This window comes from Hipposideros armiger, unplaced genomic scaffold (genome assembly GCF_001890085.2).
Source record: "Hipposideros armiger isolate ML-2016 unplaced genomic scaffold, ASM189008v1 scaffold_824, whole genome shotgun sequence".
Classification (NCBI taxonomy): Eukaryota; Metazoa; Chordata; class Mammalia; order Chiroptera; family Hipposideridae; genus Hipposideros; species Hipposideros armiger.
Window position 1 is genome coordinate 794,120 of NW_017732174.1, and position 8,143 is coordinate 802,262.

At 45.3% G+C, this 8,143-nt stretch overlaps 1 long non-coding RNA gene across 1 annotated transcript; it reads right to left on the reverse strand.

Moving 5' to 3' along the window:
* Positions 1-2,815: 2,815 nt before the first annotated feature.
* LOC109374441 (uncharacterized) lies at positions 2,816-3,998 on the reverse strand. Its single transcript, XR_002122391.1, has 2 exons — positions 3,352-3,998; positions 2,816-2,890 (listed from the first exon to the last, which is right to left on the reverse strand). It is a non-coding gene; the product is annotated as an uncharacterized LOC109374441 (long non-coding RNA).
* Positions 3,999-8,143: the final 4,145 nt, after the last annotated feature.

An 8,143-nucleotide genomic window follows, 5' to 3' on the forward strand; every position in this document is an offset into this window, starting at 1 on the left:
TACAACTTAGTGGAGAGTAAAAGATTCAAGATCAGGTGGACTTGGAGTATGATATACATGATTGGAAGTTTGAGAAGACAAACCTTAAACCCCAATGTCTGGATTTAGTGTAGTTGGGAAAGCTGGGAGGTAAATAATGGAAATGACTATGAATTCGGAGAATTGTCACTTGTAAGTACAAGGGAGGAGTTTAGGGCCAGGACTGTACACAGAGATGCTCCTGAATGCTGGCAATGAACTACTTCCTGCCTTGGGTGGTTACCCAGGTGTTAGCTTGATTCTATGTAATTCATGTGTATATGATATGAATTGACTCAGGCTAAGTAAACCAGCTTATAAAATAGCGCTAATGGCTTTGTTTCATAATCACCATACTTTAAACATACAATTGGTTATCTTTCATATGAGTAATATTTTTGCAAAAGTATAGTGACCTAATTTTGATAAAAGACATTATTGCCCTTTATAACTCATGAAGTCATCTATTACAATAAGTTTCTACCATGCTTTCAAACGAAAAAATAATCACCTTTATTTAAAAATGCGATCCCCAGTTTTTTAAGCGTAATGAACTTGTCCTTATGAAAAATGAAATAATCATGTCTCCTTATTAACCATCAAGACATTGCCCTTTGAAAATGTAACATGATTTTAAAAGTGTAATGACCTTTTCCTTTCAAAATAGGCAGATCATGTCCCATAGACAGTCAATGATGCTGCCTTAAATAAATGTTTCATATTCTGAGGACGTGTAAAATTCTTGTAATCATGACAATGAGAAAAATAAAACTTACATGCCAACTTGAATGTATCTCAGAGACACAGTGTTCAGTAAAAAGAAATGACACTAGTCAATGTGTCTAATACACATAGTGCAGGTGTGTGCGTGTGCGTGGATGTGCATGTGTGTGTGTGTGTGTGTAGATAAGGTTAGAGAAGAAGAGTCTCACGGAATCACGTGGCTCCGTTTAGTGACAACACAGTGTGAGTCTCTGTTTTCTCTCTGTAAACAGCGTGAGAACAGTGCAGATCTCTCAGGGATGAAGTGAACAAGGGCATGAAAAGCCAGGAGGGCGGTCCCCCCAAAGAACCTCCAGTGTTCCTTCTCCAGAGAACTCCACCCAAGATCTTGTGCGAAAAATTGATCGTTTATCATCATGATTGGAGTTTATCATTTTCAGGTCTCTCATCATTTCAGACACGGAGTAATTTTAAGTTTGGGGTGTTCTCTTACATAGTAATGAGTATCAGGAAGGAGGCCCACCCTTACATGATTCCTGCATGTAGGCAGGGCGGGGTTATTCCCATTTTACAGACATTGAGATGGAAGGGACTGTGCTCACTTCTCAGCATGGAGTCATTCGCAAGTGAGTTAGTTCGTGTTTTGACAATGAGCACCCACTCTGCAAGGCTTCTAGTGGTTGTAAGGGACACAAAATGAACCTAAGAGTCATTGGCCTCAAGGAGATGATATTCTAGTGAAGAGGGAGAGGCAATCAAAACTAAACAAGCCGTGTTTCAGGAGGGGGTAAGTCCTCTAAAGGATACTCAAGTGGAGTGAAGGGGCTAGGGAGTGTGTAGGTTAGGGGTGCTTTCTATTTTATACAAGATGGTCAGGGAAATCCTTCCTTAGGAGGTGAACTTTGAGCAAGACCTAAAAGAAGAGAAGAAGGGATCATGTAAGTCTCTGGAGAAAGATTATTCCAAGGGAGCGGAAATAGCCTGTGCAAAGGCCCTGGGGCGGGAGCTTGCTTGCCATGTTTCAGAGTCAAGAAGTCAATGTGGCCAGAATAAATGGGATGAGTAGCATGACCTGAGAAGTGTAGGCAGGGACCAGATTGTTTAGGGCAGTGCTACCCGCAGGGTGATCTGCAGGAAGCTAAGGAGCTTGGGCCAGAAACTAGGTCAACCGCAACACTCAGCACCCTGTTTATTTCAGCTGATTGGTTCTTCATTGCAAAACTTTCTCAACCAAAGCCCTGAGGCCACTGACCTCCTGGTGGACACTCCTTGTCTTACTGCAGATCAGCACAGTGAGCAGCAGTAGGTGGGGCCTGAGGAGCTGTGGTGAGGACTCTGGATCTTAGTGTGACTGAGGTGTGAGTGACAGGTGGGCTTGGGGCAGAAAAGGGGTGGTCGGACGTGGGTTTCTAAAGAATTTATTTCCGAGGTTTCAGAGGTCTTGCTGTGGGGAGACTGATATAAGTTCAGGTGGGTCAAGGAGGCAGCAGGAAAACCAGTTAGGAGACCCTTACAACTACCCAATGTAGGGGTGACGGTAGAATGGGCCTGAGTGTATAAGTCAGGCTGACTGCGTGGCTGCTGATGGCCTAGAGAGTAGTGTGAGAGCAGCAGAGACGTGTAGGATACTGGCAAGTTTTCAAACCTGAGCATCTGGAAGGATGGAATTCACCTTGACTGAGAAGAATACTGGGAGGATTAGGAAGTGGCCTTGTTCAAAGGCCTTGTGTGTGGACATGTTATTGTAGAGGTGCCCAATAACGTCTAGGATGGATACCTCAGGTTGACTTTGCTCATTCTCTTCCAACCCCCTTGGAAAACACACAAGAGTCTGGGAAACTGAAGACAGCAGTTCCTAGAACCTCTGACAGCAGATGCACGAGTGTGAGGTCTGGAAGAGGGAAGGGGTTCCTCTGAGACGTGGGAGTGCCCCTCCCGGCACTCAGGGCCATGGAGCTGGCAGCTCCCAAGCCTGTTGCTACCAAGAGGCTGCAGAGGTCCATGGCCCAAGGTCAGCACAGTGTCTTGATTTCTCAGATTCTTCATCCAGGAAGTAGCAACTGCTTTTCGCCCCCTCTTTTACGAGCCATATCTCCAATGCAGCCATTGGAGATCTTTCTGGAAGCTGCAACTTGTGTGTGGTTTCTAACTATAAAAGTAAAAATAAAAATTACGTTCAGTAAGTAATACTTCTCTAAAAAAGACAGGCAGGCCATTTATAGGCTGGATTGCAGCAATCTATACCAAGGGTTATAAATCATTTCATTGAATGAATTGGATGTGTAGCATTGTACAGGCTTAAGAGGTACAATGTGTTACTTTGATACACTTATGTATTGTAATACGACTGTCCTGTCGATGTAGTGATATTTCTCACATTACATAATCAGAGAACTATATTATTGTCTATATTCAGTGTAATACGCATTACATTTCTGTGGCTTGTTTACTACTCATTACAAGTTTGTACTTTGAAACACCATCATGCTTATCCCTTCCCCCACAGACCCTCTGGTAACCACTATTGTACTGTGCTTTACAGGTTAAACTTTTTTTGATTTTACATATGAGTGATATCTTACAGCACATGTCTTTCTCTTTCTGACTCACCTCATGTAGCATAATGCGCGCAAGGCCCATCCACGTGGTCACAGGGAGAGATCTTCCTTTCTTATGGCTGAATAACATTCCTGTGTGCACATGTACCACATCTTTTTTACGCATTCATCTGTCGATGGGCATTTGGGTTGTTTTCATATCTTTCATTATTGCGAGTAACGCTGTGATACACATGAAAGTGCATATATCACATCGAAATCAGGTTAAGATGTTTAAATTCCATGATTCTGAAAAAAAAAAAAAGAAAGAAAGAAAAGCAGAGAGAACAAGTAAGTCCCCATCTGATGTCATACTGACAAAAAGACCCACGAAGTTTGGGCTTCTTGGATTATGTGAGTGAGGTGTGGAAGGCTTTCTCAGAGAAGGCATTTTGTTTGGATGGGGATCACCTACAACCCCAAAGAGATTTTAACTTGTTCTCGTGCAGCCCACTGCAGCTGGATCAGTGCAAGTATTACTGCACTCCTGATATTCACACAGGAGTAAAACCAGCTCCTGCCTCCCTCCCGTTGCATGTTGTCTGTCTTGTATTCGTGACAACACTGAGCCTGGCCAAGACAAAGGCAACGTTTCTGTGTGTGCTGTCCAGAGTGATCACAGGAGAGCCCTGGCTTCTCTGTTTTGGCCACGTTGATGACATCTGCCCCCAAACAGCAGCAGCAGCAGCTTGGAACCAAATCATCTCAGAAGAACATGATTTGAGGCTAATTACTGATTTTTTCCCATTAGGTATTGACTGAGGCCTTCCTTCTTTAGAAATGAAGACTCAGCTGCTTTTTTCTCATCACTCACACACACACACACACACACACACACACACACACACACACACACATCCTTCCCATCCCGTCTTTCTATAAAAGTATTTTCCTAAATCAGTATTTCCTGCGGACTTGATGTGTATTTGGTGCTGTTCACATTTGAGCCAACTAGCGGTGCTTTGCTCCTACCCCCTTAGATTGTAGTCAAACATTTGCATCTCTGAGGTACATCAGTGCTGGAGAACAGCATCCCTGCTGTGAGCTGGGGCTTTGGGGAGGACAGTTACAGTCCCCTGCTGTCACCTGACTGCGCGCACAGGCCTCCGGGTTACCCTGGGTGGTGCCGCCCTCTCGTGGCTAAAGAACATATTGCAGCTACTATGGCGTCATATCTTTTCTTTGTCAAAGGGAGCCAGCCGTTAGACCCATGGTCAATAGCAGGGCGAGAACCAGCTACATATATTGCAGGCAGGAAGACATGTGAAGTGAGAATGCATGGCTCCTTGTTCAAAACTCACTAAGAATTTCAAGATGATGTAAGCATCATGAAATTCACTCGCCCAGGAAGAGTGCAATGAAATGTAGCCCAGGCCCTTCTAAGTGACCGTGTGACTGCACAGATCGCCAGCCCATGAAGCAAGGGCAAATGGATGTGTTCGTCCTCCGTGTGCATTCCACATCAACTCAATTCATAAGAGACCTACAGGAATGTAAGCCCTGCATACTTGAACTCCCCGAATCGGAAGGTTCTCTTTCTTTTGAAAATTTCACATTTTGGGCTCTGTTATTATAATTATTCGGCAGGTATTTTGCGCCAATAAATCCCTGGCAAAATCTCTGAGATGATTTTACTATTAAAAGAATAAATTAAACACATTCAATATGTGTGTGTGTGTGTGTGTGTGTGTGTATACATATATATATATAATGAAAAAGTGGCTAGCAAAACCATCCCCTAATCTTTCCCCATTGCAGATAACACTAACCAACCGCCAAACTTAAAAGTCAGAGTTAATAATAAAAATACCACAACATCTTAGTTTAAAACTCTGCAAGGGATACGACTAGATAGATGCCCCAAATGACAAACAAGCACATGAAAAGATGTTCTATGTCATTATCATAACTAAAATGCTAATACCAAGTTCAATGAGACACCATGGCACACCCTCTGAATCGGCTAGCATCATGGACAGATAATACAAATCCTCATACACTCCTGTATGAGCTGCTTTGGAAAATGTTCTGGCAGTTCCTCAAACTGTTAAACAGAGTTACCACGTGATCCACCCACTGGCATATGCCCAAATAGAGGAAAACCATTATATCACCAAAATCAAATGATGTAATCCAAACACATTTTTTTTTTAAGATTTTCCTTGGGGAATTGGGGTGATGGGAACAGTGCTGGGGAATTGGGGGAAGGGGAACAGACAAGTTGTTGTCGTTTTGTTCTTCAGTCTAGTTGAGGAGGACGTTGCTTCACTGGCCCAAGCTGGCACCATCATTACGCTCTTCCCAGGAGAGGCAGATCAGTCGCCAGCCTCTGGATGGCCGCTCACCACGGCTGCTGGCTGCTCACGCTGGCCGTTGACCACACACGATAGCCCATGGCAACCCACTGCCACAGGGGCTGCAGCCCACGCCATCGCCAGCGACTCATGGCACCCCAGCTCCAGGTTGAGCTGTTGCTCAGCATCCTAGCTGTGGAGGGTAGTGTCACTGGCCCTCACATGTGGGATCCAAACCGGGGTCCTCTGGCGTCCCAAGCCAGCTCTTAACCATCGCGCCACTCGGCTGGCCCAACACATGTTTTTTTAATTAAGATTTTTATGGGGGGATTGGGGGATGGGAACAGTGCTGGGGAATTAGGGGAAGGGAAACAGACGAGTTGCTGTTGTTTTTGTTCTTCAGTCTAGTTGTGGAGGACATTGCTTCACTGGTCCAAGTTGGCACCATCATTGCACTCTTCCCGGGCGAGGCAGATCAGTCGCCAGCTTCTGGACGGCCGCTCATTGCGGGTGCTGGCCACTCACGCTGGCTGCTGGCTACATACGGTAGCCCATGGCAACCCACTGCCACAGGGGCTGCAGCCTTGCTGTCTCAGGCAACTCATGGCAGCCCAGCTCCAGGTCAAGCTGCTATTCAGCATCTTAGCTGTGGAGGGCAGTGTCACTGGCCCTCATATGTAGGATCCATACCAGGGCACTCTGGCGTCCCAAGCCAGTTCTTAACCATCGCGCCACTCCGCCAGCCCCAAACACATTTTTATTAATCTGAAACCTTACTAAATGTTATTTCCTACCAGAATCTTGGTTTCCAGGAATTTGCAACAGAGCAGCACATTCAATCACCAAATGACTCATTCAAACACTCCCTCAAGACATTTAATCACGAATGTGATTAAGCTGGCTTCAGCTTCTCCATGGGCAGATCCTCTTTTTCTTGCTGAGGACTTGGACATTACACAATAAAGGCTCTGGCTTAGAACCCCCGATTCCAGTTACACTCTTACCCACGTTGGCAGTCTTCCCGCATCCTTACAAGTGTACAGTGCCTCTCCTTTCAAGTGGAACTGTGAGTACTTAAAACGTTTTTGGATTTTGTTTTTTTTAATGACATTGGCCTCTCTGTATTACTCTTCAGTCAACTTTATATATTAAGACCCAGGCACAGATCAAGTGTCACCAGGTCTGAAGTCGTAGCCGAGACTGAACTACCTATTTATTATGTTTTCCAAAGATACAATAACTTCATTTATAACGTGGATGCTCAACGAAATTCTTGTCCGTATCATGGTGACATTTCTCATGGATAAAATCATGCTATTTTTACCAGAGAAATTAATCATGTATCTAAACTTAAAGACATTCATAAAACAGGTATGTGAGTTTGCAATTACGTATGTTCTTAAGATTGTAAGGAGAACGACTGAAACTGTTATTATAAACCATTGTATTAAACGTGTGAAAAAGATCACTGATTTCTTTAAGTCGAATCCTGATGTACCAAGCTGTGAAACTATAGTTTAAGATAAACACTATAAATGCACATGGAAAATGATTATCATCTCGGAATGAACAACATTTTGTCTTCCTGGATGAATCAGAACTAAAATGATGTATTGATGTATCATCAGAAAGTGAAACTATCCATTAATTGAAACTATTTCTTCAAGAGCTTTCATCAGTCATGTGCTTTGCTCATTTTATTGAACGTGATTGCCTAAGAGCCTTGTGCCCTACACCCAGCTCGCCCTGCTTACCCACCCTTCCCCCAGGCTGGAGTTTCCTAACCCTCTCAAAGATCACAGGCTACCCGCTCAGCTCAGACTTCCTCCCTTCCCGGAATCCTCGCCGGGCCTCCGCTCCCTCCTTTCGTTCGCTCCCTCCGCCTCCCCCCCTCCTCCCTCTTCACTCCCTAGATTCCCGGTTCCCCAGTGGCCTCTAATCTCCCTCTCACCCTGCTCCCCTCTCCCAGAGCCTCAGCCAGTTCCCCTGTGGCCAAGCACTTAGTCCTAAACCATACCGCCCGGCGCCCCTGGGCAATAATGCCTACGTGTCCCTACCTCTACCTCCATTTAGGGACTCCCTCTCCTCCCTCTGTATTTCTTCACGTTTTCCGCCCTTCCCCCATCTTTGTGAGTGTTCACCTCACTATGGGTTCCCTCTCTTTGCTAAACTGCTGAACAACAGCTCAACCTGGAGCTGGGATGCCTTGAGTCGCCGGCTATGGCTTAAGCTGTAGCACCGGCTGTAGCACCTGCTGTAGTGGGTTGCCATGGGCTACCGTGTGTAGACCGCAGCCAGTGTGAGTGGCCAGCAGCCCCCTTAAGCGGCCATCCAGAAGCAGGTGACTGATCGGACTCGCCCGGGAAGAGCGCAATGATGTCGCCAAATTGAGCCAGTGAAGCGAGTTCCTCCACAACTAGACTGCCAACAAAAGGACAGCAACTTGTCTGTTCCCCTCTCCCCAATCCCCCAGCGCTGTTCCCATCCCACAATGCCCCAATACAAAAAAAA